General features: G+C 40.4%; 1 long non-coding RNA gene across 1 annotated transcript in view; it reads left to right on the top strand.

The window, feature by feature from the left end:
- LOC137216410 (uncharacterized) overlaps window positions 1-23,291 on the top strand; it is a 204,894-nt gene that overhangs the window by 51,726 nt on the left and 129,877 nt on the right. The window contains exons 5-6 of the long non-coding RNA XR_010939764.1: window positions 7,061-7,106; window positions 22,420-22,541. This is a non-coding gene — a long non-coding RNA (uncharacterized lncRNA). The remainder of the gene's footprint in view (window positions 1-7,060; window positions 7,107-22,419; window positions 22,542-23,291) is intronic.

Below are 23,291 nucleotides of genomic sequence, written 5' to 3'. Positions count from 1 at the left end.
ATAGTATACATTGTAAAGGTAGTATACAATTATTACGTTTCTTTTCTTGGAAAACTTGTTTTCTCTGGAGCTAATAATTGTATCATTTTTTTTCCATAAATTTATTTTATTTATACTTATTTTGGGCTGTGCTGGGTCTTCACTGCTGCACACGGGCTTTCTCTAGTTGCAGCGAGTGGGGGCTACTCTTCCTTGTAGTACGTGTGCTTCCTATTGCGGTGCTTCTCTTGTTGCAGAGCACAAGCTTTAAGCGCATGGGCTTCAGTAGTTGTGGCACAAGGGCTCAGTAGTTGTGGCGCATGGGCTTAGTTGCTCCGCTGCATGTGGGATCTTCCCGGACCAGGGACTGAACCTGTGTCCTCTGCACTGGCAGGTAGATTCTTAACCACTGCGCCACCAGGGAAGTCCCAATAATTGTATCATTTTGGGCCTATATTTTTTCTATATATACCTTTCTCTAATTCATCCCCAAACACTCTTCCAGAAGCACCATTCCCCTTTGAGTACATCAAACATTGGTGGTAATCTACTGCTTCATTTTGTGTTTGGAGTTATCCTTATTGGAGCCCTCCATCCACTTTCTCCAATGTTAATCAGTGGTTCTCTGGGTTCACTTCTTAGCTGTGTGGTTCCCTTCACCCTCATCCTGGTGAAAGAGAATTATCATCTCTCCTCTCTTTGATTCCTTTACTTGATCCTTTATCTTCTGTCTTAGTTTACTACCTCATTTTGGTGGAGCACATCTAATGATTCAGGTACCAATTCCAATGGTAGTGGTAGTGGGTGGGGTTGGGGGTTGTGGTTCCACAGCACCAAGCAGTTCTCCAGTACCAGCTGGGTGTCCTACAATTCAACTCAATTTTGACACTATCTACCCAGAGATACCATCAGATCCCACAGGTTAAGGGTTCAGTCCTACAAGACTGGTGCCCCACCCCCACCCCGCCACCCCACACTTCAGAGGCCAATCGCAAGTCCAGGTATCACCTGGGCTTCTGACCTACTGACTCTAGTAGATTGTTGATTCCAACGATCCCCTACTTGTATTCGATTAACTTGCTAGAGTGGCTCACAGAACTTAGAGAAACAGTTTACTTACTAGATTACAGGTTTATTATAAAAGGATCTAATTTAGGAACAACCAGATGAAAGATGTAGAGGGCAAGGCATGGGGAAAGGGGATGTGTGGAAGTTCCATGCTCTCTGAACTTCCATGCTCTTTGAGCTCGCTCTCTCTCCTCATTCTCCACGTGCTCACCAACTCAGAAGCTCTCTGAACCCTGTCCTTTTAGGTTGTTATGGAGGCTCCATTAGGCATGACTGATTAAATCATTGGCCACTGGTGATTGAGTTCAATCTCCAGCCCTTCACCCCTCCCAGAGGTGGGGGTGGGTTGGGGTGGGGTGGGGCTGAAAGTTGCAACCCTCTAATCACAAGGTTGGCTCCACTGGCAAAAGTCTCCTCATTAACATAACAAAAGACACCTTTATCCCTCTCAACACAGGAAATTCCAAGGGTTTTAGGAGCTCTGTGACAGGACCTGGAGGAAGAGCAAATATATTTCTTACTATAAATCACAAGATCACAGCACTCCAGTAGCTTCCTGAGGTTTTTTAGACCTTGCATGTTTTTGAGACATTACATGTCTGAAAAAATATATATATATTTTTTGTTTGTTTGTTTTTTGCGGTACGCGGGCCTCTCACTGCCGTGGCTTCTCCCGTTGCGGAGCACAGGCTCCGGACTCGCAGGCTCAGCGGCCATGGCTCACGGGCCCAGCCGCTCCGCGGCATGTGGGATCTTCCCGGATCGGGGCGCGAACCCGTGTCCCCTGCATCGGCAGGCGTACTCTCAACCACTGCGCCACCAGGGAAGCCCCTGAAAATATTTTTAAACTACTCTCAAAACATATTGATAATATGATTGTGTTTAGAGTTCTATATAGAAACTATTTTTTAAAAGAATTTTAATAGCATTGCTCCATTTTCTTCTAGCTAGTCTACTTCTTTAGCTTTTATCTGTGAGCTATTTTTGCTGTCTGGAAGATTTTAGAATCTTCCTCATATACCCAGTGATCTGAAATTTTACAATAATACCTTAGCAAGGGCGTGGTGCTAGCTTGGCCCCTTATTCTGTTCTGGGAAATTTAAATTATTTTTTTGATTTTTTTTTCTCCTCTCCATTTTCTTGTCTTTCTTTCTAGAACTCTTATAATTCAATCTTGGACCTCCTTGATTGATCCTCTGATTTTCTTATCCTTTTTCTGGTATGTTCCATTTCTTTCTTTTTCTGTCCATTCAACTTTCTATAAAATTTCTTCAACTTTATCTTTTTATGTATTTATTTATTGGCTGCGTTGGCTCTTCATTGCTGTGCGCGGGCTTTCTCTATTTGCGGCAAGCGGGGGCTGCTCTTTGTTGTATTGTGTGAGCTTCTCATTGCAGTGGCTTCTCTTTGTTGCAGAGCACAGGCTCTAGGCACGCAGGCTGCAGTAGTTGTGCCACACGGGCTCAGTAGTTGTGGCTTGCAGGCTCTAGAACGTAGGCTCAGTAGTTGTGGCACATGGGCTTAGTTGCTCTGCGGCACGTGGGATCTTCCTGGACCAGGGCTCAAACCCGTGTGCCCTGCATTGGCAGGCGGATTCTTAACCACTGCGCCACCAGGGAAGTCCCTCTTCAACTTTCTCTTGTCACTCCTCTATTGATTTATTTTCTGTTATATTTTAATTTTCAAGAGCTCTTTATTTCTTCTTGGATTGCTTCTTTACTGTATAGTATTTTGTCCTTGTTTCTTGGATGATGCAGTCTTTTATCATTTGAAGATACTTATAGTGAGGTTTAGTTTTCTTCTGCTCTCTGCATTGTTTCTGTTTTCTCTGGTTTCCTTTTTTCCATATATTCATTGTCTGTCATGTTAGAAAATTTCTTTAAATAGGAATTCTTGGTAGTCTGTCTAAGAGTAAAACACTAAAAAGCTTAGTTTAGTGGAAACTGTACATTGGTGGGGCTTGACAAAGAGGAGCCCTGAATGTTTCATAGGAGACCCCCAAATGTTAGCATCTGTAACTAACCAAATGCTAAACATGTTAGTATTTCTCAGGGATCATTCTCTTTATCTGGGAAGTAAGTGAGCAGCTGATGGTGTTCTCAGAGCCAAGTAGGAGGCAGGTTGGGAGGATATCACTAATTCCTCTGTTTTTAGTTCAGTACTAGTGCCCTCGGCTATGGTTATGTTTTAGCCTTTTGCCACTCAACCTTCAGAAGTACTTGGTGCTGCCAATTTCTAAGCATTCCTGGGATTCTGCAGCTCAAATTGGTTTTTCTGTTGATACTGCTATCTGACCCTGAATCCTTATAGATACTCGAATTTTACGTTTATGCTAAGTCGTTTACCACTTAGCCATCTGCTTTCCAGCTTTTAAAATTTTATGGCCATCTCTCATTTGCTGTCATCCACTCTTTCATTCTTTCTGGCCTTATGGCCTTTCTAAAAGATCATTTTTCCTGTCATGTTTAATTAGAAATCTTCCAGTCGTCTTTTTGTTTTGTATTTAAAACTGAATGAGTGGTCAGGAGAAACTCTTAAGTAGCTTGAGGTTGTTCAGGTTCTCAGGGTCATTCTTCCCCCAAGGAGTCGCCTGCTGGAGACTCAGAAGCCCCATTTGCTCTCATAACCTTTCTTTCTTCTTTGCTCTGTTGACCTTCCTCAGACATATGGCCCATTACACCCATTAAACTACATATTCCCCCATTACATCAAGTCTAGTTCCTTTATTCCTGAGAAGATTGGAGCCTTGCACATGATCAAGGTTGAAATGAATCAATTTCTACTCTATTTATAGAAATGTGGTGACATGTCTCCCAAGGTATATATAGAACAATGGGTGTTGACAGCATTTTCTGTAACCATGGATACTCTGCAATTATTCCTGAACCTTACTCATTATTTATCTGCATCTGAATTTTAACAAACAGGATTCTTGCTGCTAACTTAGATTTTCCAATGAAAGCATAGTGCCCATTATTATCCTCTTCTCATGAGTCAGGCTCCATCTTTCAAGTTCAAATTTAGTCATATACTTTGAGAGGACTCAGTCAATCTCTCTTCTTGGATAAAGGTTGAAAATTCATCATGAGAATAATAATGGCAAAAATAATGATGATGACAGTGCAATAAAAGCCAAATAGTCTAACAATCTCATTTGTTTCTTAAAATAACTCTAATGTAAGCAAGTATTATTATTAATCCCCACTTTTTTAGATGAGGAGACTTGAGCCTCAGAGATTTCCATTTACTGCCCAAGATCCCACCACTGATAAGTGACTGATTCATAATTTTGCTGTCATCAAACATTTGCTAGAAGCTTATCATGTCTCTGGCAGTGAGGATGCTGACTGAGATGAACTACTGATCTCAGGTTGCTCACAGATTGGCAAACAAATGCATAAATGAACAAGGAAACAAACACTTGGGAATATGCACTGGGGCTGGGGGTGGGGATGGGGATAAAAAAAAAATCACCAAATTGCATGCTGATTTCCATATGCCATATGGAAGGACCAGAGAGGGAAATGTTTGAGATTGTATCTGTCAGGTTATGATAATAAAAGGGTAGTTAGGAAAGCACCTGACACTGGGTCCACCAACTATCTACGGTCATTTACTCGGATATACCATTGGGAGAATATCTGCAGAAAGCATTCATCAACATATCAATAGCTTTACACTCTTCAGGGTTGTTTTCAAAGTGTATGTATCCCATGATGGGTCTGTCTAGAATAAGTAACATGATATAACCAGTTTAGTGAATATGCCATTTGATGTACTTAAACTGGTTGACCACTCAGCAATTCACTTAATTTCACACTCTATTTCCTCATTTGTAATATAGTACACCATAGGCATTTTAAGTATAACAAAAAAATTGTTTTTTTAAGCTTCTGAATTGTAATAAAATGCATATTTCTCTTGAATATTTTCTTTCCTCTGGGGTTCTAGCATCCCCTATGTTAACCATACTTCATTTATAATAATCCATTTGAGTATAGCTAAAGCCCATCCTATCACTAAATTTCAAAAAACCAAAATTCATCTCTGGAAAATATTTCAGAATGTCTTTTCTGATGCCAGGAGGCAGATTTAAATTATTCATGTTGTTAAAATACACGTTAAAGGCACTGTTTTGTTTGTTTGTTTGTTTCTGTTTTTGTGACTGGCTTTTTTCACTTAGCTTAATGTTTTCTTTTTTATAAATTTATTTATTTATTTACTTTTGGCTGAGTTGCGTCTTCATTGCTGCGCGCGAGCTTTCTCTAGTTGCAGCAAGCGGGGGCTACTTTTCGTTGTGGTGTGTGGGCTTCTCATTGTGGTGGCTTCTCTTGTTGCGGAGCTTGGGCTCTAGGTGCGCAGGCTGCAATAGTTGTGGCACGTGGGCTCAGTAGTTGTGGCTTGCGGGCTGTAGAGCACAGGCTCAGTAGTTGTGGCACATGGGCTTAGTTGCTCTGCGGCATGTGGGATCTTCCCAGACCAGGGCTCGAACCCATGTCCCCTGCATTGGCAGGTGGATTCTTAACCACTGTGCCACCAGGGAAGTCCAAGCCACTGGTTTTTAATTCTAGCTCTCTCTCCTCTTTTTACTATTCCCACCTTTCTATAAAATATATGCATAATATTTAATATGTTAATTTAATGTTGTATTTAAAAAATAAAGTCTCCAAAATGCTTAGGTTCACTTAAAAAGTTAGTATAAAACTACAGGCTTGGGAAGGTATTCCCCAAACTCTTCCAGATGCAGAATTATATTGGGTTTGATTTCCATATGGTTTTATAATTTCTCTGGAGTGAGTCAGGGTGCCATGGGAGCTGTGACAACAGTGCAAGGAGTGATGGGATCGTTCTGTCATTTGAGGGAGTAGAAGGGAGCAGTGTTCACCAGGGAAGCCTTCCATTGGGGATAGGGTGTGTTTGACCAGTACTTCCAAGTACTGATAAGAAAAGGAGGTGTGAAAATTAAATCTGGTGCCAGAAACTCTTGAAAACCAACCTCTAGGCTGGGATGGACCTATGTGCAACTCTGAACAAGGGCATGCCTCTGGTTCTGTCCCACTTGGGGGTTTGTATGTAGTTCCAACTCTCATTTGCCACAAAGAAGCATTGCTCAGGTGAATGCTCCTGCAGTTCCTTGTTAGAGACATAACATTGGCCTTCACTGATAATTGTATTCATAAAGCATCTGCCTTTTGCATCAAAGAATAAAAGATGATGCTCCTGATCTTGATCATCCTGTGTTCTCCTTTTTTTTTTTTTTTTTTGGTCAGTACTCGGGCCTCTCACTGTTGTGGCCTCTCCCGTTGCGGAGCACGGGCTCCGGACGCGCAGGGTCAGCGGCCATGGCTCACGGGCCCAGCCGCTCTGCGGCATATGGGATCTTCCCAGACCGCGGCACGAACCCGTGTCCCCTGCATCAGCAGGCGGACTCTCAACCACTGCGCCACCAGGGAAGCCCCACATGCTTATTTATTTTTTATTTTTTGCGGTACACGGGCCTCTCACTGCTGTGGCCTCTTCCGTTGCGGAGCACAGGCTCCGGACGCGCAGGCTCAGCGGCCATGGCTCACGGGCCCAGCCGCTCCACGGCATGTGGGATCTTCCCAGACCGGGGCACGAACCCGTGTCCCCTGCATTGGCAGGCGGACTCTCAACCACTGCGCCACCAGGGAAGCCCTACATTTTTTAAAATTCACTCTGGAAGATGCCTGCCTTCAAATCACTGGCTAATGTGAAATTCATAAGAATTTTGTTATGATAGAAAAATGTTATATTGGACAAAATCATTCAGAATAGCTTTTTTTCTCACTGGTATTTTCATGGTAGAGGATATACTTTTTTCCTCCTCCAAGGAAAACATGTAGTAATTTTATCCCAGAAGCCTACATTCTAATTGTATTAGACTATCTCTCTAGCATTGTCATTCCATTAGAGAATTTGATGATACATGCAAATACACCAATCTAATGGTCTATTATAAAAGAAATGACTGACTGTTACCATTTGTTTCCAGCAATTTATATGATTTCTCACCTCCTGCTGATAAAAAGTTCCAGAAGGTAGGAAACTCAATTTTTTTTTTTTAACAGCAAGGTGGGCCAGAGTGAAAAGGGAAGACTAAGAAAAAGTATTGCTGTTTCCTTGTATTTGCATTAAAATTTTTATAAACTTTCATAACCTGGCATAATTCTGAGCTTTTTCATTTGAAAACCACCTAAAAGTAGTTACCTGTAGATTTTTTCTTTTGTTTTCTTTATCCATTCATCTGTTGATAGACATTTAGGTTGTTTCCATATCTTGGCTATTGTAAATAGTGCTGCTATGAACATTGGGGTGCATATATCTTTTCAAATTAGAGTTTTCATCTTTTATGGATATATGCCCAAGAGTGGGATTGCCCATATAATAACTCTATTTTTAGTTTTTTGAGCAATCTCCATACTGTTCTCCATAGTGGCTGCACAAATTTACATTCCCACCAACAGTGTAGGAGGGTTCCCTTTGCTCCACACCCTCTCCAGCATTTATTATTTGTAGACTTTTTGATGATGGCCATTCTGACTGGTGTGAGGTGGTACCTCATTGTATCGATAGTTTCAGTTTGCATTTCTCTAATAATTAGTGATGTTGAGCATCTTTTCATGTGCCTGTTGGCCATCTGTATGTCTTCTTTGGAGAAATGTCTATTTAGAACTTCTGCCCATTTTTTGATTGGGTTTATTTTTTATTATTATTACTATTATTTTTGATATTGAGCTGTTTGTATATTTTGGAAATTAATCTCTTGTTGGTCACATCATTTGCAAATATTTTCTCCCATTCTGTAGGTTGTCTTTTTGTTTGATTATGGTGTCCTTTGCTGTGCAAAAGCTTTTAAGTTTATTTAGATCCCATTTGTTTATTTTTGTTTTTATTGTTATTACTCTAGGAGGTGGATCAAAAAAGATCTTGCTGTGATTTAAGTCAAAGAGCGTTCTGCCTATGTTTTCCTCTGAGAGTTTTATAGTGTCCGGCCCTACATTTAGGTCTTTAATCCAGTTTTTTTTCTTTAATCCATTTTGAGTTTATTTTTGCATATGGTGTTAGAGAATGTTCTAATTTCATTCTTTTATGTGTGGCTGTCCAGTTTTCCCAGCACCACTTATTGAAGAGACTGTCTTTTCTCCATTGTATATTCTTGCCTCCTTTGTCATAGACTAGTTGACCATAGGTGTGTGGCTTTATCTCTGGAATTTCTATCCCGTTCCATTGATCTATATTTCTGTTTCTGTGCCAGTAGCATACTGTTTTGATGACTGTAGCTTTGTAATATAGTCTGAAGTCAGGGAGCCTCATTCCTTTAGCTCTGTTTTTCTTTCTCAAGATTGCTTTGGCTATTCGGGGTCTTTTGTGTTTCCATACAAATTGTAAAGTTTTTTGTTCTAATTCTGTGAAAAATACCATTGGTACTTTGAAAGGGATTGCATTGCATCTGTAGATTGCTTTGGGTGGGATGGTCGTTTTAACAATATTGATTCTTCCAACCCAAGAACACGGTTTCTTTCCATCTGTGTAGAGTTCAATTTCTTTCATCAGTGTCTTATAGTTTTCAGAGTACAGGTCTTTTGCCTCTTTAGGTAGGTTTATTCCTAGGTATTTTATTCTTTTTGATCTGATGGTAAATGTGATTGTTTCCTTAATTTCTCTTTCTGATATTTCATTGTTAGGGTATAGAAATGCAACAGATTTCTGTATGTTAATTTTGTATCTTGCAACTTTACCAAATTAACTGATGAACTCTAGTAGTTTTCTGGTAGCATCTTTAGGATTTTCTATTTATAGTATCATGTCATCTGCTAACAATGACAGTTTTACTTCTTTCTTTCCAATTTGGATTCCTTTTATTTCTTTTTCTTCTCTGATTGCTGTGGCTAGGACTTCCAAAACTATGTTGAGTAAAAGTGGTGAGAGTGGGTACTTTTGTCTTGTTCCTGGTCTTAAGTGGAATGCTTTCAGCTTTTCACCATTGAGTATGATGTTAGCAGTGGGTTTGTCATATATGGCCTTCATTATGTTGAGGTATGTTTCCATTATGTCCACCTTCTGGAGAGTTTTTATCATAAATGGATGTTGAATTTTGTCAAAAGCTTTTTCTGCATCTATCAAGATGATCATGTTTTTTATTCTTCAATTTGTTAATGTGGTATATCACGTTGATTAATTTGCAGATATTAAAAACCCCTTGCATCCCTGGGATAAATCCTACTTCATCATGGTGTATGATCCTTTTAATGTATTGTTGGATTTGGGTTACCAATATTTTATTGAGGATTTTTGTGTCCATGTTCATCAGTGATATTGGCCTGTGATTTTCTTTTTTGTGTGCTATCTTTGTCTGGTTTTGGTATCAGGGTGATGCTGGTCTCATAGAATGAGTTGGGAAGTGTTCCTTCCTTTGCAGTTTTTTGGAATAGTTCGAGAATGATGGGTCTTAACTCTTCTCTAAATGTTTGGTAGAATTCACCTGTGAAGCCATCTGGTCCTGGACTTTTGTTTTCTGGGAGTTTTTAAATTACTGATTCAGTCTCATTACTGGTAATTGGTCTGTTCATATTTTTATTCCTTCCTGGTTCAGTCTTGGGATAGTGTACCTTTCTAAGAGTTTGTCCATTTCTTCTAGGTTTTCCATTTTATTGGCATATAGTTGTTCATAGTAGTCTCTTATGATCCTTTGCATTTCTATGGTGTTGATTGTAACTTCTCCTTTTTCATTTTGATTTTATTGATATGGGCCCTCTCCCATTTTTTCTTGATGAGTCTGGCTAAAGGTTTGTCAATTTTGTTTGTCTTTTCAGAGAACCATCTTTTAGTTTCATTGATCTTTTCTATTATTTTTTAGTCTCTATTTCATTTATTTCTGTTCTGATGTTTATGATTTCTTTCCTTCTACTAACTTTGGGTTTTGTTTGTTCTTCTTTCTCTAGTTGCTTTAAGTGTAAGATTAGCTTGTTTATTTGAGATTTTACTTGTTTCCTGAGGTAAGGTTGTATTGCTATAAACTTCTCTCTTAGAACTGCTTTTGCTATGTCCCTTTGGTTTTGGATCATTGTGTTTTCATTGTCATTTGTCTCTAGGTATTTATTTCCTCTTTGATTTCTTGTTAGCCATTGGTTGTTTAGTAGCATATTGTTTAGCCTCCATGTGTTTGTGTTTTTTGCAGTTTTTTTTTTGTAGTTGATTTCTAGTCTCATAGCATTTTGGTCAGAAAAGATGCTTGACATGATTTCAATTTTCTTAAATTTACTAAGGCTTGTTTTGTGACCTAGCATGTGACCTAGGTCCTAGACATCCAGGATGTGAACATCCTGGAGCATATTCTGTGTGCACTTGAAAAGAGTGTATTCTGCTGCTTTTGGATGGAATGCTCTATATATCAATTAAGTTTGTCTGGTCTAACATGTCATTTAAGGCCAGTTTCCTTATTGATTTTATGTCTGGCTGATCTGTCCATTGATGTGAGTGGGGTGTTAAAGTCCCCTACTGTCATTGTGTTACTGTCGACTTCTTTTATGTCTGTGAATATTTGCTTCATATATTTAGGTGTTTCTATGTTGGGTGCATATATATTTACAATTGTTAGATCTTCTTGGATTGATTCCTTGATCATTACGTAGTGTCCTTTTTCATAACAGCCTTTATTTTAAAGTCTGTTTTGTCTGATATACTTATTGCTACACTGACTTTCTTTTGATTTCCACTTGCATGGAATACCTTTTTACATTCTCTAACTTTTAGTCTGTGTGTGTCTCTAGATCTGAGTGAGTCTCTTGTTGGCAGCATACATACGAGTCATGTTTTTGTATCCATTCAGCCACTCTGTGTCTTTTGGTTGTTTAATTTAGTCCATTTATATTTAAGGTAATGATTGATATATATGTTCTTACTGCCATTTTGTTAATTGTTTTGGATTTGTTTTTATAGGTCTTTTTTTCCCCTTTCTTCTTCTTTTGCTCTCTTCTCTTGTGATTTGATGACTATCTTTAGCGCTATGTTTGGATTCCTTTTTCTGTTTTTGAGTGTACATCTATTACAGATTTTTGGTTTGCAGTTACCATGAGGTTTTTGTATAGCAGTCTATGTGTGTGTGTGTGTGTGTGTGTGTGTGTGCGTGTGTGTATGATTGTTTTAAGTTGCTTATCTCTTAATTTCAAATAAATTTTTAAAACCCTGCATTTGTATTCTCCTCCCCTCATGATTACTTTTTTTTTTTGGCCACAAGGCTTGTGGAATCTTATTCTCCTCCTCCTCTTTGATTTCTTCAGTTAGCCATTGGTTGCTTAGAAGCATATTATTTACCCTCCACATGTTTGGGTTTTTTGCAGTTTTTTTCTTATAGTTGATTTCTAGTATCATAGCATTTTGATCAAAAAAGTGCTTTGGCATTCTTTTTGATCCCCTTCTCAGTGGAGCTATCGATACACCAAGTGCAAACAAACAGAGGGGTGTAGGTAAAAATCAGCTCAGAGAGGGGAAAAAGAAAAACTTTTGAAAGGATTTCGTTTTTCCAAGAAATCAGTGGAGTCATCATCCCTTTCTGCCTCTAAGCTATTGGACATCTTCCAATTGAGAGATCTTAACTCCTTTTCCTAGATATGACTTGACATGCAAATACAGTACCAGAACTTGGTTGAGAGTCACTTATAATAGCAACTTATAAATTGCTGGGCAGGGTCCATGTCTTATTTATCTGTTTGTTCTCCAGACCTAGCATAGTGTAGAACTCCAAATGAACTCAGTTTCTCAAATTGAATCCAACAAGCCCAACCCTTATCACTATCTTTATCACTAGTAGCTGTGATAACATACGCAGGCAGGATGAGTCTACTGATAGAAAGTAACAGATAGCTACTCAAAGAAATATACACTAAGGATAGGAATAGGAATCAGGGAACACATTAAAAAATCAACACATCTCATGCTGGTTCCAGTGTACCACATTGGAAGGACCATAGAAGAAAAGGCTGGGGTTATATCTGTTAGATCCTAATAATAGAGGTAGTTTGGAATGCACCTGACACTAGCTACCAGCTATTTATGGTCCTTCCAGTTCATCTACTTGGATGTAATATTTGGGAAAATATCTGTGGAAGGGATTGATCCACATAACTACAGCAAAGTAAGAGCTGTGCCATCTCTGCTTTACTCTCCTCTGTCAGCAAACTGGCTCTCTTGACTGTTCCATAAACATGGCAGAAGATGTCTGTCCCTATCATTTATAAATTTACATCTCCTTGGGATTTCCCTGATGGTGCAGTGGTTAAGAATCCGCCTGCCAATGCAGGGGACATGGATTCGAGCCCTGGTCCGGGAAGACCCCACGTGCCGTGGAGCAACTAAGCCAGTGCACCACAACTACTGAGCCTGCACTCTAGAGCCCATGAGCCACAACTACTGAAGCCCATGCACCTAGAGCCCGTGCTCCGCAACGAGAGAAGCCACTGCAACAAGAAGCCCGCGCACTGCAACGAAGAGTAGACCCTGCTCGCCGCAACTAGAGAAAGCCTGCGCACAGCAACGAAGACCCAACACAGCCAAAAATAAATAAATAAATGAATAAATTTATAAATAAATTAATTAATAAAATAAATTTACATCTCCTTTATTCAGATGTCCAGTGGAGACAGGTGTGATCTTGATTCCAGATCCCAGTTCTCAGAAGAGAGAAATGGGTCTGTTCAGCTTGGTTTAGTTTCTATCCCTGACCCAATATTCAAGGGTCAGGGATGCATTAGGTAGTTAGAAATATGACTCAGGAAGCACTCTTGTCTGGGAGAGCAGTTCTCAGAGAGGGAAGCTGATGGGGTGGGCAGATAGCTTAGAAGGCCTCTAATATAATGGAAAAAAAAGAAAAAAAAGAAAATTTACTTCTCCTCAGAGAGGAAAGAAAGTACAGAATGAACAGGTTATATGGACAAGGCAACCAATAAACAATATGTGCAAATTTATGGAAGGCAATTGAACTGTATCAGTGGCTGTCATTAATATAATAGATTCATCTAGTAGCAGAGGAAAAACCTCACCAGCCTTTTTACATTAAAACTTTCTGGGCTTCCCTGGTGGTGCAGTGGTTGAGAGACCGCCTGCCGATGCAGGGGACGCGGTTTCGTGCCCCGGTCCGGGAAGATCCCACATGCCGCGGAGCGGCTGGGCCCGTGAGCTATGGCCTCTGAGCCTGCGCGTCCGGAGCCCGTGCTCCGCAACGGGAGAGGCCACAACAGTGAGAGGCCCGCGTACCGAAAAACAAACAAACAAACAAACAAACTTTCTTTTCAGAACCAAACCCGAGAAATGGCTGGGAAAAAGAATACCTGCCCAGTATTCATACCCCTTCTTCTATGAAAAGAGTTGGGGAATTTTTCTGCACAGCTTAAAGAATTCATTCCTCAGCCTCCTGTGTAGCAAAGTGTTGCCCATGAGTTGTATCTTGAAATTGTCTGCATACAGTGGTACTTCCCAGGAATAGTTACTTTTGTTTGTTTTTTAAAGGGGCACGTAGCTAGCGTGTATGTCCGTTTCTGTTTTCACTTCTTCCCCTCCATCCTAACTGGAATACAAACATGATGATTGGATTCCCAGAATCCGTTCTGGAACATGAAGTGACCTGAGGATGGTAATCATACTCGAAGAATGAAGGAATAGAAATATAGTAGGTGACTGGGTCCAGGATGATACTTTAGAGCTATTATATTGGGTTGGCCAAAAAGTTCTTTCAGGTTTTTCCATAAGATGTACAGAAAAACCCAAACGAACTTTGTGGCCAACCCAATACTATCACTGCACTGCTTAACTACAGACTTATTTTATATAAGAGGGAAATAAACCTCTGTCTTGGTTAAACCATTTTTTTAATCTCCAGTCCCCATAACTAGCAGCTGAATATAAATCCTAACTCGGTTAATGAGCCTCTATTCAATGGGGGAGCATTATATGATTGACTGATGGTGACTGATAAAAACAAAATTTATGACAAGGCCCATCATGGAGGCTAGTTTTTTCTGGTCCTGATCCTTTATGTTTTCGTAGTGACTAAAATCTATTAAAACAAAAAGATATACAGATAAGATGGATAAGCTCATGTTACCTTTAAAAGAACACTCTGTAGAAGCGATGAGAATGTGCTTTGAAGAACTGTGGGGAGTATAACTGACTGATGGCCCCAGCTGCTGGGTTCTGAAATCCATCCCCAAGTTTGAGCCAAGGCCTTGCCTCCCAAGGGGTGCTCCCAGCCAATGATATGTGGCAGAAGTACCAAGGCAGGTTTTTTCTGGAGGGACATGGGATTCCTCCGATGGCCAGCTTTGGCTTGAGGACTCCCTGATGGCCTTGCCAAACCTTCCTTAGACTACATGGCAGCACACTTCTGCCCAACCTTCTCCCTCTCGCTTCTTCACTCTGGGTCAGCCTCGCGTCGTGGTCTCATGACCCTCTAGCTTTCCTGGCTCACTCTCCATTTTCTTACATGGGCATTTCTCCTAGTAAAATCCTTGTATGTTTAATCTTATCTTGGCATATGCTTCTATGAGAACGTGGACTAATACACTCATTTGAAGAAGCTAAACGTTTTCTCCATTCTTGCAGCCAATGTATTTTATGGGCCCAATTTATGCAAGGATAGATGGTTCTTGGGCAAAAAAGTCATGGAATGTCAGGATCTCCCCTCTTCTTTACTCTTCTGTCTTTAAAATGAAGAAAAAATGGGGGAAAAGGAATAATCACCTATAGCAAATTTTTAATGGAGGCTTCTGGTAGTGTGCTGTGCTCAGAAGCCTAAGATACTGAGAAGAATGACAGATACTATAATGTAGTCTCTCTTCAGCTAGATCATAATTTGGTTGAGAGTATGAGACAGTGGAGAGAGGCTCTGCCCTACACAGTGTTCACAAAACAAGGCATACCTAGCTCTGCCATCTTTCATATGTGGGAGGTAAGAGGGTGGAGGATTACAAGGGAGGATTTTATAAGCCAGGCCCAAAAGTGGGGTGTATAACTTCCTGCCTGCATTCCATTGGCCAGGAATCTGTCACGTGGGAGGCTGGGAAATGCAGTCTACCTGGGAGCCAAGGAGGATACGGAAATGGGTTTGGGGAACAGTTAGCCAGTTCCTGCCCCAGCCACTTAGAAGAGGAACAACGGGGCCTTGGTTTCCTCAACAGGGGAGTTTCTTTTCACAAGGACCTTTCCACATAGTGCTTTCTCTTTATCAATACTCTGGCTGCATCACTTCATTAGAAAGTATAAATTTTTAAGGGGAGATAGAATATAATAAAATATTGTATAGTAGTTAAACTGTCTTAACACCACTTGATTTACTTGGAGGTTTGTTATGCAATCAAGTATTCCCAGACTCTTTTGAACAGATTGCAAAGCTGCCTGATCAAAATTCTCATTTCTTATTTATAGGCAAATTATAGTTCAGATCCAGATGTTGAATGGGGGAGCAGGTAGGAAATGTTATCTTGTGCTTCATAGGCATGTCAAGTGAAAAGATGAATTATATTTTCTTTTAAGATGCAGAAATCGATGGATATGAATTGGACCCTGAATGAAAATATATTTAGGATCTAATCAAATTTCTATGAATTTGGATACAGCAAGGTTATTTTGTAAATTCAAGATAAAACTATTTCAATATGATAATAGTGCTCTGTACTAAACATCACTCAAAGATGGAAATTTTATTTTTAGCAGTGCATCAAACCGAATCCACCCTTTACTTTGTTTTTTTTGTTTTTTTTTTTGCGGTACGTGGGCCTCTCACTGTTGTGGCCTCTCCCGTTGCGGAGCACAGGCTCCGGATGCGCAGGCTCAGTGGCCATGGCTCATGGGCCCAGCCGCTCCGCGGCATGTGGGATCTTCCCGGACCGGGGCACGAACCCGTGTCCCCTGCATCGGCAGGCGGACTCTCAACCACTGCGCCACCAGGGAAGCCCCACCCTTTACTTTGAATATTGCAAATATGGGGGGATAGGGTAGGGAAAGGAACATGTGTAAAATGTTCTCAATAACATTTAATTTAACATCTGCCTAGACTGTCAATATATATTTTTCTAACTTGTATTAGCTATTTGGCAATTCCAGCTGCTCAGTAACAGTTGTAGGATATCAATTTCTCCAGATTGCTAACTACTGCATGAGACCCACACAAAGTCAGAATTAGATTAAAAATGACAAGTGTAAAAGGATAGCAGAGTAACCCAAAACACCATTTTTTAGTTTGTTTCCACCATACTTACAGTTAAAGAAATTCTCTTGCCAGTAACACTTTATGAATTCAGCACTTTAAATTCAGAAAGGGTCTTAAAGGTCAACTAGTCCAACCTTTTCATTTCACAGTTGAGAGAACTGAATCTCAAAAAAGCTGAAGGTTATGTAGCTAATTAGTTACATGGCCGTGTTTAGAAGCCAAGTCCATCCATCTATCCATCCATCCATCCATCCATCCAACTATCCAATCAACAAATACGTATTAAGTGCCCACTGTCCAGACACTGGCTTGATGCTGAGGATACAATGATAAACCAAACCAGACATGGTTTCTTTCTTGTAGAAAAGACAAACACTAATCAAATGGTTATATGTATATGTTGCCACGAAGGAGAACTACACTATGTATTGAGAGCATATAACAGGGGCTGACCTTGTCATGAAGTTTATGCTGGGAGATGAAATTTGAGTGTGTGTGAACTAGGTGAAGAGGAGGAAGAATGCACCATGGAAGCCCACGTGCTGTGATAGAAGTAAGAATAGCATATTTGATGAGCTTGAAATAGACCAATGGAGCTGGGGTGCAGAGAGCAAGTGAGAACATGATTCAGGATGGGGCTGAAAGATAGGCAGAGGCTATAGAAGGAGACCATCTCTTGTCCTGAAGAGTTGGTGTGAGGATGTGAGGTTTGGACTTGAGCTGCCATTTTGCTGCAGTGAGGGACAAGCCAAGGGATCAGCATGAAAGCCCTGAGGATGGTGCCAACAGCATGGAAGGGTGAGAAGAAACTACATAATGAGAAACCAGGTCCTTGGTGGCACTGCCTGAGCTACACGGTCAAATCTCACATGAATAAAGAATTAGTGCGGTACCACTTAGTTGTGGTTTTTATGCTTTAAGTATTTAAATAGGTTTTTTGGTCACTTGTTTCCCTCAAATAGGGAGTCAGCCAAATAAAAATGGCAACCACTGTGTACTTGTTGAGACGTTTGCCATTTTTTTTTTTTAGCAATTAATGAATACTAGCTGCATTGAATGCTTACTTCCATTATTGTGTGGGTGTGTGGAATGCTTTCTATGTCAATTTAAATCCTACTCACCTTCAAAGCCCAGGTTAACCTCTCTATCTTTCAGGAGGCTGAACAGTTACCTTCATCCTCTTTTCAACAGCTTCTGTCCTTCCTGTTGGTCCATTAATAGTGTGACTCAATCTATGTGATCTTGTATTTTATTTTGTTTTATTTTATTTCATTTTATTTTATCTTGTTTTTTTAAAGACTAACTCCTTCTGACCCATTTTTTTAAATTGAAGTATACTTGATTTACAATGCTGCATTAGTTTCAGGTGTACAGCAAAATGATTCAGTTATATATACACATGTGTACATATATATATACACACATATATTTGTATATATAATATACACACACACACATATGTATATTCTTTTTCAGATTCTTGCCCGTTGTAGGGTATTACAAGGTATTGAATACAGTTCCCTGTGCTATACAGTAAGTCCTTATTGTTTATCTATTTTATATACAGTAGTGTGTATCTGTTAATCACTGACTCCTAACTTATCCCTCCCCCCACCTTTCCCCTTTGGTAACCTTAAGTTTGTTTTCTACGTCTGTGAGTCTATTTTTGTTTTGTAAATAAGTTCATTAGTATCATTTTTTAGATTCCACATATAAGTGATATCATATGATATTTACCTTTCTTTGTCTGACTTACTTCACTTAGTATGATCATCTCTAGGTCCATCCATGTTGCTGCAAGTGGCATTATTTCATTCATTTTTATGACTGAGTAGTATTCCATTGCGTATATATACCACATCTTTATCCATTCATCTGTCAGTGGCCATTTAGGTTGTTTCCATGTCTTGGCTATTGTAAATAGTGCTGCTATGGACACTGGGGGGCGTGTATCTTTTCAAATTAGAGTCTTCATCTTTTCCAGATATATGCCCAAGAGTGGGGTGGTTGGATCATATGGTAACCCTATTTTTAGTTTTCTAGGGAACCTCCATACTGTTCTCTATAGTGACTGCACCAATTTACATTGCCACCAACAGTGTGGGAGGGTTCCCTTTTCTCCACACCCTCTCCAGCATTTGTTATTTGTAGACTTGTTTTTTTTGGCTGTGCCACATAGCTTATGAGATCTTAGTTCCCTGACCAGGCGTTGAACCTGAGCCATGGTAGTGAACGTGCCAAGTCCTAACCATTGGACCGCCAGGAAACTCCCCATTTGTAGACTTTTTTATCATGGCCATTCTGACTGGTATAAGGTGATTTTGACTGGTAGTGATTTTGAGTATTTTTTTCATGTACCTGTTGGCCATCTGTACGTCTTTTCTGGAGAAATGCCTCTGACCCATTTTTTCCAAAGAACATTCTTGTATTTTAATGTCAGTGCTTCACCTGCCTTTTTCTCCTTTGCATATTTTCAAGTATTACTTTTCAAATTTTTGGACACATAAGACTCACCTTTAGGCTTGTTAAAAGGGCAGATTCTCTCCTATCATAGGTGCACATATGGAAAAACACGGTACATTAGGTATTGTATAGTGTAGGTGCTTAGTGCCTAAATCATGAGTTGAATTGAATGAAAAGTCCACAGGGATGTGATTTGGGGATTAGCAGAAAGGTTTCTCCTGTAAGGCTCTAGAAATGGGCACCTCCTTCAACTTGTCCCCAGTGATCTCATAACTAGGCTGAGTATCAAGGTCAAGGTACTGTGTACTTAAAAGGCAGCCAAAATTTTTGATGACCTTAGCTAAAACTAGTGAGAGAAACCAAACCTCATCCCTCACATTCTGCATTAATAAGAACCACAGTGTCAGGAGTTCTTGACGAATAATGTATATTTCACCTGTTCTTCATTCATTTTTCGTTTCTGCCCAAGCACCTTTACTTCCTTTACTTTTGAGCTCTGATCCGTTCCCACTGATTTTTGGTTTCTGTTCTAACGGGAAGCACCTTGGTCTAATGGGGAGCGGCCAGGCTTCTACCTAGAACACAGCTTTGTCTCGGCAAGTTGTTCATTTCTTCCTCTCTCCCTCTGGCCCAAGCGAGCTCTGCCTCATCCACCCCTGCCTCTTATCCACACACACAGCCTCTTTACTGTGTTTGCTACAGAGAAAGACAGTTTTCCAGCTTCTTCCAACCTAATCTTGTTTCTTTGACACATACGTACGTACACACACACTTTGGCTTTTCTCAGTTTCATATGTGAAAATTGACAAGTTTAACAAAACAATGGAGAAGTTAAAAAACTAAGAAGTCTTAAAAGCCCTGGAAATAAGGGTCTGTTTTCATTGCCTTCTCTTTACCCCACTGGTGATGAATGGCTTCCCACCATGGAGTTATAGAGATGGCTGAACACACAGCATCCACCACTGGAGAGATGAGATGGACAATGGTTTATTAGTCACACATACTCACAGTCTGGGGCAGGAGGATCCCACGTGCCATGTAGGGCTACATGGGAGTTATACTCAGAAGCAGAGCGAACAACCAGGGCCTGTGAGAGGCAGGCTTCATGGTATCAAGAGGGTGAGGTGTACCCTGGCTTCTGTAGGAGGATGTGATTGGCTTGTTTGAATAGTTCTGAGGGCTGCAGGGAACTGTTCTTGGTCCCTGTGATAAGGAGAGTTGTTTGGCTAGCGGATCTTTGTGGCAGAGTAGGGAGAGGCACTTGCAATTAGGCTATTGGAGACCCTGCTGATTTCACCAGATCTCAAGGCAGCGCATAATATTAATTTTAGGCCTTCACCACAGGGTCTCTAGTTTTTAAAAGAAATCTAAGCAGGGCCAGTCTATCTCTTTCTGGCTCCTGGTTTGTCTCCTCAGTCTTAGTTTGGGAATAGACTCACCCAAGTAATTTTCTGTCTTTTCAGATTTTGTATCACCACTTTCCTCCGTAAGCCTTTGGGGGTGGATTATGTCAAAGGTCCTTTGCTTTTGTGCTTGCTCTAAATTTGAATGATTAAGCAATAACGATGAAACTGGATTGACTGTTTATACACTTAACTTTGAAGCTCTCTACCTCCTCTCTTAGGTTGGGTTCCCTAGAAGCAGAGCCTGAAGCAGGAAGTCGGGCGCATTGCGGGGAGTGCTCTTCAGGAAGAACCTGGGAGGGAGGGAGGGAAGCAGGAAAGGAGAGGGGTGGGGGAAGGTGAGCGAGGACACGCGCGGTCTTGCTTCCTTAAAGAGAGGCTCTGAAATACAAACCACACCTTGGAGTTATCCCTGTCTTGAGAGGAGGGGGTCTCTTTTGTACCCGCATATCAGTCAGTCTTTGTGGGCCATGGGGTGGGGTAACTTACTGGAGGGCATGGCTACCATCAGTCCGGGGCAGTTCTGCAGAGACGGAGGCAGCTGGGGTATCCACATTCTCCCCTGCTAGGGGATGGGTGCTCTGACCTTGTAAAGGGAATCTGGTCAAGGTATCAAGTGCATCTACTGCATATACTTCACCTACTCAACAACGCTAAGAGGCAGAAAGTATATCCACTGTATTTTTCAGATGAGAAAACTGAGGCATAGAAAAAGCCTGGCTAAAGTGAAGTCAGTATTCCAGCCCAGACAGCCCAGTGCCCATTTTCAGAGCATTGCTGGGGAAACATGCCTAAGAATTCTAGAGTCTCTTCTAGCTCTTCATTTTATGCTTTTAATTTTATTCAATTCATGAAATATGCATTGATCACCAGTATTGTACAGAGTTGTCTCACGGGAGAGTTTAGCTGAAGGCCCCAGTTACACTGCATCCTTCTCCACTAGACGCTTTGATGTTGAAAGACCCTTGGACCCATTTTGTCCAACACTTCAAATTATATAATTAACTTTGCATACTTTGTTAGATTCAACCTCAAACTGTCTGATGAATCTGTCCTTCTTAAATCATTCGTGTGAGTTATCTGCTCATAAAATATGTCTTTTAATGAGGAAATCTGACAATGGCTCTTCATTTAAGTCAGTAATTAAGGATATCATGGATAGGAACATTGTTTCAGCTGCCAGTGTTGTACCTTTTTATCCTTGGAAAGAGAGGCAGATGACTAAAGATATCTCTGAATAAGACTAGACAGTTAGCCTTCCTGGGTTTTTGGTACAAAAGGGAAATGACTGTGAACCAGGTGTTCTCTGTGAAAGAGGGTGATCCTTCTTTTTAGGACTTTACATCTTCGTTTGAAAAAAATGGGACAGGCTTCCATCAGCAGCGATCTCTGGGGAGGTGGGGAAGATTGCTAGGTAGGTTGTTTGAGCCATAAATTTTCAAAATTTTTATTTTATTTGTTTTAAAAATAGATAATACATCACATGGTTTAAAATTCAAAAGGGTATTATAGTAAAAAATCTCCTTCCCTTATTCTGCTGCTACCCACTTCCCTTTCCCAAAGGCAACTAGTGTTGTCAGTTTCTTGGTTATCTTTTCAGAGATGTTTTATGAATATTCAAGCAGGTACATGTAAATATTTGCTAAGATTTTTGAAAATTCAATGGTGAGTGTAGAAATAGGAAAACCCATGTATTAGTTTCCTAAGACTGCCGAAACAAACTACCAGAGACTTAAGACAAAAGAAATGTATTCTCTTACATTTCTGGGGGCAAGAAATCCAAAATCAAGGTATCAGCAGGGCCATTCTTTCTCTCAAGGCTCTTGGGAACAATCTTTCTCTGCCACTGCCTAGCTTCTGGTGGTTTCTGGCAATCCTGATCATTCTTTGGCTCGTGGACACATCGCTCCAATATCTGCCTCTTGTCACGTGGCATTCTCCCTGTGTGTCTCTGTGTCCAAATTTCCCTCTTCTTACAAGGATACCAGCCACTGGATTAGGACCCACCCTAACCTAGTATGACCTCATTTTAATCTGATTACATTTGCCAAGACCCTATTTCCAAATAAGGTCACATTCACAGGTACTGGGAGTTAGGACTTGAGCATATCTTTTTAGGGGACATAATTCTACCTACTTCAATCCATAATGTTATAATTTCAAAGTTTAAAGCAGGCTTTGTAGAGAAGTAGAGTTCAGTTCACCTTTGGGATATGGACTGGAGCTGACAATTCTCTTGTTTGGGGGAAAGCAAATACCGAGATGGATCTTTCTCTTTTGTAGACATGAAGCAAAGACACACAACAATAAATGAAGATTTCTAAACCTCCAGTGACATCAAGAAACCAATCTGTTCCGGATGAAAATGAGAGAAGTTATCTGTGTAGTGAAAAGTGTTTACATTGGTGAGTTTTTTTCCCAATTTTTTTTTTGACTCCTACCTATAATAAGAAATACATCATGACCCAGACATACAAATGTTTGAATATACATATACGAATAAATATAACTGAAACAAAGTCTTGCTCCATGAAACAGCATGTACATTTGTTATTTGAAATGAATTTTAATCTTTTCTAGTCTGCCTTTTTTCATTAATTTTTTCTCAAGACCACTAATGGGTTGCTACCTGCAGTATGAATAACACTTTTTGGTGATATGTTCTTCCCTAGGAAGGGGTTTATAGATTTCAGTGCCTGCATGTTATTGCTTGTTCTTATGGAGCTGTTTGTGCATGGCAGGAATAAAGTGGAGGGTTAATCTTTACCTCCCCAAGGAGGACTGAATGGCTGTGAAAGGGAAATGATGAGCTAATCACTTTGGCTCAACGTAGATTGGACTGTTGGTGCCGTACACACATGTTACTCAAACTAGGACAAATGTACTAATGTTGGGCCTTTGTGTTCCAGTGTCTTCTTGGAGTCCTAAGACCAAGATTAGGGAGTGAGGGCTGTCAATCATTTTGGAAAATCCTGAAACTGAAACAGGATTGGGTGATGTGTTTAAGGGAGAAAGAAATGTCTCTGGGACCTCTCCTCCAGGGAGAAGAGACAGCACAAGGACGTTTCTGTTGGTGGAGTGAAAAGGAGGTGGCAAAATGAAGAGTAAAGTTAACTCTTTCGAACAGTGGTGAGGCCAGGGCAGGGCAGAGGTGC

This window comes from Pseudorca crassidens, chromosome X (genome assembly GCF_039906515.1).
Source record: "Pseudorca crassidens isolate mPseCra1 chromosome X, mPseCra1.hap1, whole genome shotgun sequence".
Lineage (NCBI taxonomy): Eukaryota > Metazoa > Chordata > Mammalia > Artiodactyla > Delphinidae > Pseudorca > Pseudorca crassidens.
This window is presented reverse-complemented; position numbering and strand designations above follow the sequence as displayed.